We start from the raw sequence: 12,889 nt of genomic DNA on the forward strand, positions 1-12,889 counted from the left end.
GAGATCCACACCATATGTTGATATGATCATTTCTTTTTAAGGGATGGATAGAAGTGGGTAGCACCTGTTGTTTTCTGAAGAGAGTAGAAAGTTTTACGGCTGAACTTTGTTATCAAACTCTCAAGTTATCACTCTACTGAAAACAACAGGTGCAGACTTAGCTCTGGCTGGCGCCAACACCAAAACATCTGGCCCCACATGTCCTCTCATCTGGATCCAAAAGCCCAAACTACTCCCACAGGCCCATCCCAGGTCCACCACAGACCTGGGCATGATGGTGGTTGGTCAAACGTTACAGGGCGCTTGTGTAAATTGGCCTGGTGTGCCAGATGAATGAATGTGCAACTTTGGGACTATTCCTTAGGTTTCCTGATACTAGGCAGGTTCAAGCAAACACAGACCATACTGACCAGGTCTACAAGATGAGCCTTTGTACAGCTGAAGTAGAAACTTGCCTGCTTGTTCTACTGTAAGTAGGAACTTTGTCTTTTTTCTACATTGTGAAACTTCATGTACATTGTGGTTTAATATATGTAGTTGATGCACTTTCTTCCATAATATTACAATACAATAGAGCAGCAATACCACTATTGTACAAAAAAGTTAGGGTTCTGTTGTAAAGTTCATACATTTCTTTATTGTAACTAAAAATGTAAAGCAATTTTGGGAAAATCCAATGTTGGTTCAGGTGAACACCATGACACAGTCATTTCAAATACACTACATTGTAAACATGGAAAGCAAGGTATCTTGTAGGTTTCACACACTAAACTGAAGGAGGGTGAGTGCAAACTTGTAAATGTTTCATGAATACTGTGTATAACTTTTGGCAGCAAATGAAAAAATGATATAAATAAACAAATATAAATAGTTAAAAGATGGAAGGTTTCACTTTTGTACACAAGCAACTCTGGGGCCCACGTCCCCCCCCCCCCAAAAAAATAAAATAAATAAATAATAATTTACAAGCAGTTTGACCACAGATAGCCCTTTTTAAAGCAACCTGTTTGGCTGCCCTCTTAGTTTGTTTGCGTGAATGCTTGTATGGAAAAGGTGCAGATATGTCAAAGTGGATGAAATACAAAGCAGGGAAGGCTATTGTGAAAACATGTCCCTATATGTTGATTTGGAAAAGAAAAAGGGGAAAAAAACATTTTAACAATATTGAGGTAATGTATAAGAAGTTCATTAAAAGATCCTGTAAAGCAAATTCCATGATTTGCTTCTCAGTACATTATATACGTGTGAAATTAGTTGCTGAAAGCATGTGCAAAGTGCGAAAACTGTCACACTGAAATGTGGAGTTAGACCGTTGAACAGTTTCTCTTCCGTTTTCAGCTCAGGTTTTGTATAGGAGGAGCCAGAACCCGACCGATCTACGTCACAGCGACCTATTTACGTCAGATCACAGACGGTTGCATTCTGTTATTCAGCTGGTACGATGCAAAGACAAAGTAATTAATACATGAAACACTGAGACTGCAGGTAGGTCTGTTCGGATATCTGCAATTGATTTAGCTAGAGTTGCTGATGTTACTAAATTCAATATATTCGAGGGGGTGGAGATTCAGCTCCTTCAGACACGCCCCCCCAAGTCTCAAGCAGAAAAGACTGTTGTTTTTCAAAGCCTTATTTAACATACTTGCTGTGTTTTTTTTTTCTTTTGTTTTATATCATATGTTTTAATGCCTTTGTGACCTACGCAGCTGGGAATGGCTGTATTACATTTCTATACGTAGCGAACAAAGTGATCGCGTCAAACGCACCCTTTTTTCAGATTTTATTCAGTGATAAATCATTTGCAGTGATCAAGGGCTTTCTGCGTTAAAGTCTGACCAAGGCAAGACACAATTTATAGGGGAGGCGTTGACATGGCCGGACAAAAAATAATAACAATAGGTTGAATAAGAAAAAATAAAAGAATGAGGTAAGAAGTTCTCTTTTCTCTATGTTTGGTGTGCTTCTTCTGCTATTGGGTAAACTGTTCAATACACAGTGTTTCCTACAACAGAATAGTATCCCTTTGACACAGAAACAAACTTGTCATGGCACAATCACAAACCAAGGCAGAAACCGCAAGTGGTCTGCAGATTTTTACTGAGCATCACACAGACTGAGGCCCTCATGTAGGCCTACGTACATTCCCAAACGTAGCGTTATTAGCGCCATGGCCAACCCGCGGATTGCGCACTGTGATACTTCAGTTTACGTCGTATTTACGAAATATGCAGGTCATCGGGTAATCAGCGCCTTTCTCCGCCCACTATACCGTATATTGCGAGCATTTAAACGCGCAATTGAATGGGCCTCCTTTTCTCTTTCTATAACGGATCAGACACTAAAGTCGAAACAGTGATGACTGTTTGAAATGATCCTGATGCCAATATTTGTAATGTGGCGAGGAGTTTAACAACTGCTGGAATGGAATGTGAACGTTGGGTCGGAGATTTGATGTAATATTCGATTTCTTCCAGCAACTGTAATATTGCATGGCTGCTTAATATGTAACGCATAATGATTTTGTGTTCACTCAACTGAAAAAGTGTGATCCCTGTGGCAAAAATCCTTTGGCCTATGTCTTCTTCTTGCTCGGGTTACGAATGCCATTTAACCAGGAGGCATATGCGCATCCTGGTTTACGCCTGCTTTTTAAAAGCGGACAATTTTCACAGCAAAATAGAGGTGCGCTTTCACAGACGTTTTTATACCACGGAATACATAATTAAGCGCACTTAACGCATCCCTTCCCATCTATTTATGGGAAACTCCCACTTTCCCCTTGACCCTCCTGTGAATGCGTATGCATCAAGGAAACAAGGAAAAGCGCAATTTGCCATTTTCAGTTCCCTCGACAGGCAGTCTGCGCTGTTACCTCAGTGCGGCATGTTTGTACATACCTCGCTATGCTTTTACGCAAAAATTGCGAAACAAATGGGCGCAAAAGCGTTAGTACATGAGGCCCTGAGAGGAAAAAAAGCTTAGTAGCAACTAAAGAAGGACAACAAATACTTCTCACCTGTTTGGATTTAGATTTTGATCTGGTTGAATGCTCCCCTCAATAAGTTTGTGTGTGTGTGTGAGTGCATGTGCAGCTACTTGGATCAATTCTGTGTAAGTGTGTGTGTCAGTAAGCGTAAGTATGAATGCTTGTATTCATTTGTAAGTATGAGAGAGTGTGTGTGTGTGTTCAAGGGCATCAAGAGCAGCAGACAGGCACAACCCCACAAACGGACCTGACCTGCGGTCTTCGTGCTTCTGCAATTTTACAACTAAATAAAAACTGGAATTCTGCTTCATTCAAGTTTGACAAAGCTAGATTACTCTCAGCCCTCTTCTCCCCTGTCCTGAGGGAGCAGTGCAAAGGTGCCGCCCCACTTGGCTAATCTGTAGAGTCAGCTCCAGAGGGGAGCCCCGCACTGGGGAGGAGGGGGGGGTCTGAGGAGTTCTCCCTCTCTTTCTTCCTCCTCTCCACCTTAATCACCTGCTCCTTGGAATCAGGGCTGTGGAGCGAGACATAGGGGGCACACCTGCGATCACTATCCCATTCGAAGACAGCTGGGTTGCCACCATTTGCCAGCTCCCTACCACTTAGCCAAAGCATCCTACGAGGTGTGGGGTGGGGGTTGGAAAAGTCACAAAATGAGGTCCAATCCAGACCCCTTTTTCTTCTTACTTCAGTGGATAGTATATGGTGGAGGATGTACACACAAAAGGAGTGATAAAAAAACACAACTAAATTAGCTAAAGAAGCCAAGGATAGCAACATGGTTGTGGTGGCAACAGTTCTTTTTTGTAGTGGGGGGAAGGAAGGAGAAGGCAGAGAAATGGGTAGGGGATGTTTCAGGGAGGGTGGTCAGAGTGAGCACCTACTCCTCTAAAGGTTAAATATATAATACGAGTACAACAAATTACATCAGTTACTACTAACCAACAAGCGCAACAAGTCTCTAAGCAAGTGTCATTGTGATCCTTGAGGAAACTAACATTGAGTCCAGCAAACCATTCCTAAGTACCGTTGTACTCACTTTTTTTTAAATTAGTGATTTTCTATCATTTTATTTGAAACTTAATTGAAAAAGTAAAGGCTGTGGACATATACAAGATATTGTTAAGATACTCTGGGGCTGCCATTGACTCCCACGGAACTAGAATAATAATAATAAATATAGCTGCAAGCAGCGATGCGGGTTCCTCCACAAAACCGCAAAATATTATAAACATGTACACTGTAGAAGATCGAGAGTTGGACAACAAAAGAGCAAAACTACTTCATGTTTGGCCAACAACAATAGGCTGAATGGGGATTTGAACTCATGAGCATAATGTTACAAGTTAGTCTCTATCCTCTCTGCTACACAACAACTGTTGAGATTGTATGAATAGAAAGGGCAGAGTATTAGCTTTGGTCAGCTTTGGGACAAAGGTTAGGAATTTCAAAGTGAAATTGCATTAATTTGTGTAGGGTATTTCAGAATGATGTCATCCTGTTTAACTAAACAGATAATCAAAATTATGACAGGCCAAAATATAATGGCTGGATTCCAACCTAATACTTTATACTTTACAGGTCACCATCCCAGCCCATTGAGCTTGTCTCAGTGTTGAATATTGTCATGTTCAGTTACTGTATTAAAAAGTAAGCTGTTTCTCCTGTGGTGAGCGTTGTTAGATTCAGCCAACGTTGAAACTGCTCTAACGGTGTGTGTCCACTACAGCGGCGCGGAGCGTCGGCTTCCAATCCATTTTCAATTAAACCGGGCGTTGACGCTGGTGTAGAGCATTGTGGGAGCGTACACAAGCATCAACGCCCGGTTTAATTGAAAATGGATTGGAAGCCGACGCTCTGCGCCGCTCTGCTCTGCTGTAGTGGACATGCACCGTAATTCAATCATATTTTGACATACCAAGGTGAGACTGTTTGTGGGACTTCAGAATGATCAAATATTGACTGATCCTTAGAGGAGCGAAAATAAACAATAATAAATATATATTAGTGCTGTCAGTTTAACGCGTTATTAACGGCGTTAACGCAAACCCAAATTAACGGCGTCAATTTTTTAATCGCGCGATTAACGCTCTTTTTGGTCTAGCAAACTTTGTAGTTTTTTTTCACATGCTGTTGCAACAACTACCGAAGTTAGAAAAACTACAACACCACACCGGATCTAGCTAGACCGGAAACAAAACAACAGGCACGCCACGCACTTGTTTGGCTTGCGATCCGGCTAAAGAGTAGTAGCAGAGCCCGTTTATGGATATTAGACATTCTCCGCTAACATTACGTTTGGAGTGGATGGCGAGCGCGAGACGCCGAAATGGATGCCAATAAGATTCTGAATGGAAAGTTTACTTTTAAAAAGTTGCCAAATAGTTCCATTGACAAGACCAAAGTAATCTGTGTGTTTTGTCGTTGTAAACCGAGCTATCATCGCAGCACGTCCAGTCTGAAATACCACTTGATGGCCACACACAGATGATGCGAATTCTCCGCCCCCTCGTCAAAACCAGGCGATTGCAATAAAAAAAATATTTGCATGAAGCAATCCGAACCACTTTTCCATGTTGATAAGAGCATTAAAATTTGAAAAAAGAATGGGACAAAAAGAAATCAAGGGACATTTAGAATAGATTAAAATGTGCGATTAATTGTGATTAATCGCGAGTTAACTATGACATTAATGCGATTAATCGTGATATATTTTTTTTATAGTTTGACAGCACTAATATATATGTGAGAGAACAACGGTTGTGCTCGCCGAAGGCGTGAGCACACCCAATTAAGGCATTGGTTAAAAACTAAGTGTACATTATTATAATTTATTATATGGCAACGACGGTACGAGCTTTCTGATTGGCTAATGGGGAGTCATGCCAGACGCGTATTGCCCTCCTCAGCGGTCAATACGGCTCCGTATTGCCCTCTGACGTCATCTTCAAAATGAGCGACGAGTGACCTCACTCTCGGTTGACCTCACTCTCGGTTAGTAAGTAGTTAGTAATTGCCACAATTACATTAAGGCCTATAGCAGGGGTGGGGAACGTCCAGCCCGCGGGCCGCATTATTTGGTCAGGCCCGCCATGGCACTGCAGGAACCATATTAAGAGTGCATTATTCGTTGGCAGCAGCACTATTTTAATATGTGGAAGAGGACCGTGGAGGCACGCAGTGTTGCATACCAATGTACCAAAAAATGTCTGCGCACTCGCATTAAGTGTGGAATTCCTTTCTAGCAAATCAAACCCAGAATAAGTTGTTGGTTTGGCTTAAGCCCCAAAAGTTTACAATGTCTGGCTCCACGCCTGATTAACACTCGGATCGATCAGCAGTCTCAAAAATTGCAGCAATATACAAAATAATACAATCCTTTTCCGTAATCATGATACCCACCCAGAAATGTTCACTGGACCCCCAGTCAAAGCAGGCTGCATCCGTGCCAGCTAACATCACAAACCTCACAAAGAAAAAGCAGTTGCAGCCATCACATTAGGGGTGAGTTAATTAAATGTTTGACCAAATATAGCAGGCCCATTTTTAAGTTGATAATTCTGTACGGCCCCGAATGATTTTATAAATATCCAAATGGCCCTTTGCAGAAAAAGGTTCCCCACCCCAGGCCTATAGGTATAGTTCTATATATATTGTATACAATACAGCGAGGAAGCTGACTTCACCACTCCTAAATGTGCCTTTCATCAACCCCAAGTTTGCATGCTACAGGTCTGTTGCTGCTGGTGAGTTATTTCTGCACAGCTTTCTGTTTGAAAGCTAAAGTATAAGAATGGTTTGGCATTCTACTTCAGATTTTTACACAAAGTAGAGACACGCGCGGCTTCAATTTTACACTCGTCGTTTGTTTGACCTCTTTGTCTATTTGTTTGTCTATGGCTGCACTGCAGCTACAATTCACTGAATCTCTCTCACCAATTAAACGTTGCCCTCGAATAAACGCAGCACCTCAATTGATCATTGTGTAATAAACGCTGCAGTGTTTAATCAAAGGACACATTTGGAACTCACTATACTAATTAAAATTACATCAACAATGACATGTAAAAATAAATCAAGCCAACCGCACAGTTATGTACAGTATACTAATTTAAAACGCGTCTCACAGAAGAAAGTATAATGCTAAAGGTTTCACTGACGTCTTACTTGCAGACTGCATCACGGGCATTGTGCACTATCTATCTATAGTTCCAAGAATCTGTGTGTGTGTCTCACCAACATCACCGACTGCTTCATGGGCACTGTGCATGAGTATACATAAAGTCTCATTCACTCTTAAGGCCGTTATATGGTACTCCGTACTTCACGATTACGGACACATGGGAAGGGCCTACGCATAGATGGAACGCCCTGGAACGCCCTCTCCGTCGTCTGCGGGGCCCTCGGAGAGCTCTCCCGTGCACCGTTGAAATTCCTGCCGATCCGTCATGCCGTGCTGTACAGCGACGGATACCCCTTGGCCATGATTGGTCCGCTACGACATCGTTTCCAAACGACATCATTTCCGACTTCGACAGAAAGGCGTTTTCTCTAAGGTCGTCTTCTTGAAATACGTCTGTGATGAAAACTTCTTGGAGAGAAAGTTTATTGTGAGCTAGTTTATGCTCTTCTCTAGCGAATTCATAAACGTGAGTTTGTTGTCTGTGCACTGACTGCCACAGTTTAGTGACCTAGAGTAGTACATTGTAGTTTTGACTGTAGGCTACATAGCCTACAGTTTGTATGGATCTTTTTGTTTTCAATTATATCAGTCTTTTTGTTTATCATTTTTCACATTGGATTATACACTTGGTGGTGGAGAAATGAATTCACAAAACCAGAGCCTTGTCTATATCGCAGGGGTGTCAAACTCATTTTCACCGAGGGCCACATCAGCATTATGGTTGGGGCCAAGGGCCAGTTGTAACTACGATGTAACGTCAGTAATTATGTAAAAACATGGTGTTTTTGTTGTAGCTTTTGTGAACATAGGGCCTATTATGCTGCAATTGAAGTCCGCCTTTTAATTCTTCGACAATTTGCTGTTTTTCATGGAGGATAAATGTGCATATTTTTCTCAGTGTTTGGTGACAAAATGCAAGAGCGCATAGCGCAAGAGCAAAACTTTTTTGGCCCTTTATTTGAACGCAGAATAGCTTTTTGAGCTTTATGTAAAATAAACATTGCCGTTTTCCAATTGGTAAAACCTTGTCTAATGAAGGTGATGTCTTCATCATTTCTGGCTCCAAATTGTCGACAAGGGAAGCAGAAACATGCTAGCTTGGCTGAGTACTCTAACCAAGTTCGAGAGTAATACCAACTTGGGTTGAATGCCCGAGGACCTTGACTGAAAATGCACATGGGGTACGCTCGCAGAACCGGCTGCATTGGAGTGCTGTCATTCAAACCATGCTCGCCTTCACCCGAAGAAATGCATGGTGAGAGATGTCGTTTATGGTCAATGCACGCTGTAAAGCAGCGTAGACTTATTTCAATAGCCCATTAAGCTTCCGCAGGCCACATAAAATGACGTGGCGGGCCACATTTGCTCTTTCAGGTGGTTATATTGCATTAGACACAGTCTTTAATATAATATTATGCGTCTGCACCTGCAGCACTCATCGTCTGACTAGTTACAGTTGGTAGGAGGGTCACACGTGTGATGAGAGGTGGGAAATAAACAACGACGATTTCTAACTTACAAAAACGCAACAAAGCAACGTGTTTTCGACAAAAAAAACGCTTCTCCACCTACTGTTCTGGCGGTGAATTGTTTTCAGCACCCCCAGCCTTCGGAGAACCATAAAGGTAACAGAAATGCTAATTAATCCGTCCTATCCGGCGGCCCGCCCATCCGTAACGGATACTGGCACCTTTAAGTATGCCTTACAATGAGTTGGCAATGCTATTGAGAAGCTTTGAGTGTCTTATATTTGCACTTGCCTGGCTGCCAGCTGTTTTCCTGGACCCCATATGGGTTCTCCTCTACCAGACCAGAGTTGACACCTAGGGGTCTGGTGATGCAAAAGTTTTAAGTCATGCTTTTGCTTAAAAACATAGCCTTTAGGGTTGCCATGGTTCATACAATTATTGTCACTGTTAAAAACGGTCATTCATTACTTTACCATAATTTCCCAGGGACACAGTGCTAGGCCGTGTGACGGTGGTAGGATACTCTGTTGAGAAATGAAAGTGGAATGTAGTTTAAGTACATAGTATTAGCATTTTGATCAGAATCAGAATGGGATTTATTCGCCATGAAAGTTTGCACAGACAAGGAATTTGCTTTGGCAGGAAGGTGCATACAGTAAACATATAGGAATCTTACATTTAAATATGTGGTCTAACTATACTAAGGATACATAAACTAGCAGTACTAAGTGGAATACAATTAAAATAAAATAGAATATACAATAAAGTAGAATATAAGTTGCCAATTTACAATATAAAATACAATATAAAATACAAAAATTACAGGAGTTGAGTGTAGTGCAAAAAGTTTTTTAGGACATTCAGTCAGTGTGAGCTTTGGCCTTGTTGAGGAGGCCAACAGCGGAAGGGAAGAAACTGTTTGTATGGCGTGAGGTTTTGGTCCTGATGGACCGCAGCCTTCTGCCAGAGGGGAGGGACAAACAGGGAATGTCCAGGGTGGGAGGAGTCAGCCACAATCTTCTTCGCCCGTCTCGCGGTCCTCAAGGTGTGCAGGTCCTCGAGGGAAGGCAGATTGCAGCCAATCACCTTCTCAACAGTGCGGATGATGTGCTGCAGCCTGCTCTTGTCCTTGGCACTGGCAGCAGCGTACCAGGTGGTGATGGAGGAGGTGAGGATGGACTCAATGATGGCTGTGTAGAAGTGCACCATCATTGTCTTTGGCAGGTTGAATTTCTTCAGCTGCCGCAGGAAGTACATCCTCTGTTGTGCTTTCTTGGTAAAGGAATTAATGTTCAGTTCCCACTTGAGGTCCTGGGAGAGGATAGTGCCCAGGAAGCGGAAGGACTCCACAGTGTTGACTGGGGAGTCACACAGGGTGATGGGGGTGAGTGGGGCTGTGTTCTTCCTGAAGTCCACAACCATCTCCACTGTCTTGAGAGCATTGAGCTCTAGGTTGTTCTGGCTGCACCAGGTCACCAGGTTGTCTGCTTCCCATCTATAATCAGACTCGTCTCCACCAGAGATGAGCCCAATGAGGGTGGTGTCGTCCGCAAACTTCAGGAGTTTCACGGACGGATGACTGGAAGTGCAGCTGTTGGTGTACAGGGAGAAGAGTAGAGGAGAAAGGACGCAGCCCTGGGGAGATCCAGTGCTGATGGACCGGGAATCAGAGACTTGTGTTCCCAGCTTAACGCACTGCTTCCTGTCAGACAGGAAGTCTGTGATCCATCTGCAGGTGGAATCAGGCACGTTCAGCTGGGAGAGCTTGTCCTGAAGCAGAGCGGGGATGATGGTATTAAAGGCAGAGCTGAAGTCCACAAACAGGATCCTGGCGTAGGATGCTGGGGGGTCCAGGTGCTGTAGGGTGAAGTGGAGGGCCATATTAACTGCATCATCCACAGACCTGTTGGCTCTGTAGGCAAACTGCAGGGGGTCCAGTAGAGGGTCTGTGATGGCTTTAAGGTGTGCCAGCACCAGGCGCTCAAAAGACTTCATTACCACAGAGGTCAGGGTGACGGGTCTGTAGTCATTATGTCCAGTTGGCCTGGGCATTTTGGGCACAGGGATGATGGTGGAGGACTTGAGACAGGCTGGCACATGGCATGTCTCCAGGGAGGTGTTGAAGATGTAGGTAAACACCGGAGACAGCTGGTCAGCACAGTTCTTGAGGGTGGCTGGAGAGACAGAGTCCGGCCCAGCTGCTTTGCGGGGGTTCTGTCTCTTGAACAGTTTGTTCACTTCTCTCTCCTGAATGGAGAAGGTCGTCACTGTAGAGGGGGGGAGGGGGGAGGCCTCACGGGTGGAAAGGAGTTGTACAGGACTGTCCAATTGTCTTTCAAAACGACAGTAGAACTCGTTCAGGTCGTTGGCCAGACGAGAGTCGTTAGTGGAGTGTGGGGCTCTAGGCTTGAAGTTGGTGATCTGCCTGAGCCCACTCCAGACAGAAGCAGAGTCGTTAGCAGAGAACTGGCGCTTCAGCCTCTCTGAGTACAGTCTCTCACCGCCTTGCTAAACCTGTTCTTCGACTCCTTGAAACTGTCCCTGTCCCCACTCCTAAACGCGGCCTCTTTGTCCAGCCTCAGCCTTCTGAGTTTTGCTGTAAACCAGGGTTTGTCGTTGTTGTAGCTCACCCTGGTGCGTGTTGGTATACAGCAGATATAACGCTAAATATAAAAGGATCAGCATCGCACATGTGTGATCGTTCAAAAGCAGGGCCTCACAGCGTAGCGTCGCACGTGTGATTCTGAACATTACAATCGACTATTTTCCGATAGACAAACAATGTGACCAACGCTATAGTATGGCTTCAAAATTTACAATTAGGAGGCTAACAAGTAACACTAGCAGGTAGGAGCATTGCTACGAGTATTATGCTAGGTTGTTAGGTAACGGAAGCTAATAAAAGCTACCTAGCTGCCGTTTTGGAAAAAACTCACTCGTCGAAGCGTCGGAAATATTTAGAACTGACGCATCTTTAGGTTAAAACGAATAAACTTATCCAAAAACAGATGGCATGTACAAATTGGAAGAATTAGTGACATGATACTTTTATAGACGCCATTGCTGTGCCGACTGATCAAAACGTGATCAGCCACGCGCTAGCTCCACAGTCTTCCAGGGCTAAATAAACTATTTTCGGACAAGGTTTTTTTCTAGTTCTGACATTTATTTTCAATAATTCTTTTGTGGGTGATTTGTGAGACGCTAAACTTTGTATGTATTTTCAGTATTTAACTTTCTGGAGGGTTTAGCCTTAACTCTACAGTACAGTATACTAGCTTTACTACTAGCTAGTAGCTAGCGAAATCCTAACGTAAACAATGTTAATCTGAAACAGATAACCAGGCTTAATAGCCTAAATTTCAAACCTATACGTAATAGCATGCTCCATCCGATTTCAGAAAATATGTTTATATATTTAAATCTATTTCTGTAAAGAAACTCACCTTTGAAGTAGCTAATTTCCAGTAATTTCCAGTTACTATTGCACACTATTGTTTGCAATAGTAAAAAGTTATACAAATCCTGAAACATTGATATATATATATATATATATATGTATATGTATATATATATATATATATATATATATATATATATATATATATACATCTTTATTTCAGACGCCAAGTTCCATATAAAACTAGAGAGCATACAATTTCTGGGGAAATTGTGAGGGTGTGCTTGCGGCTGCCCCAGCTGCCCATAGTCTTCTGGTGTTTACATATTTAAAAAAGCATTTAAGTGTATGACTGCAGTTCTGACCATTGTGTTCCCTTGATAATAAGTTTGTGAAAATTACATGCATCACTCAGATGGAGGAGAGGTGATACTGGTTGGTTGGAAGAGAAGGAGGCCAAATGTAGCTCATGAAGATGCAGCGCTAGGTAACTTATTAAATTGTAATCAGATAAACAACTTGTTGGTTGCCCATCAAGGGGAAGACACAGCATCTGCTTCTTCAACTCCTTAATCCTCTCAGGGCACCTGTTGCACCGGGTTAGAAAGACATCAGCTTAATGTAGCTAATTTTACACAATACATTAAGGATTAAAAAATCAACACCCATCTTTGCTATATTTAAAGGGTCAATTGTAGGCTATGGGACGTCAATATTACAGTTAGTCTAATTATGTGTAGGACCGTGTTTCTCAAGTGGTGGGTCCCGACTCCCGACCCAAGTAGATTGCAAGCTGGTGTAGGACTTATTGATTCATAAAACCATCTAAACTCCATATATTAATGTTTTCT

Source organism: Hypomesus nipponensis, chromosome 17, assembly GCF_054491055.1.
Source record: "Hypomesus nipponensis isolate SF chromosome 17, ASM5449105v1, whole genome shotgun sequence".
Classification (NCBI taxonomy): Eukaryota; Metazoa; Chordata; class Actinopteri; order Osmeriformes; family Osmeridae; genus Hypomesus; species Hypomesus nipponensis.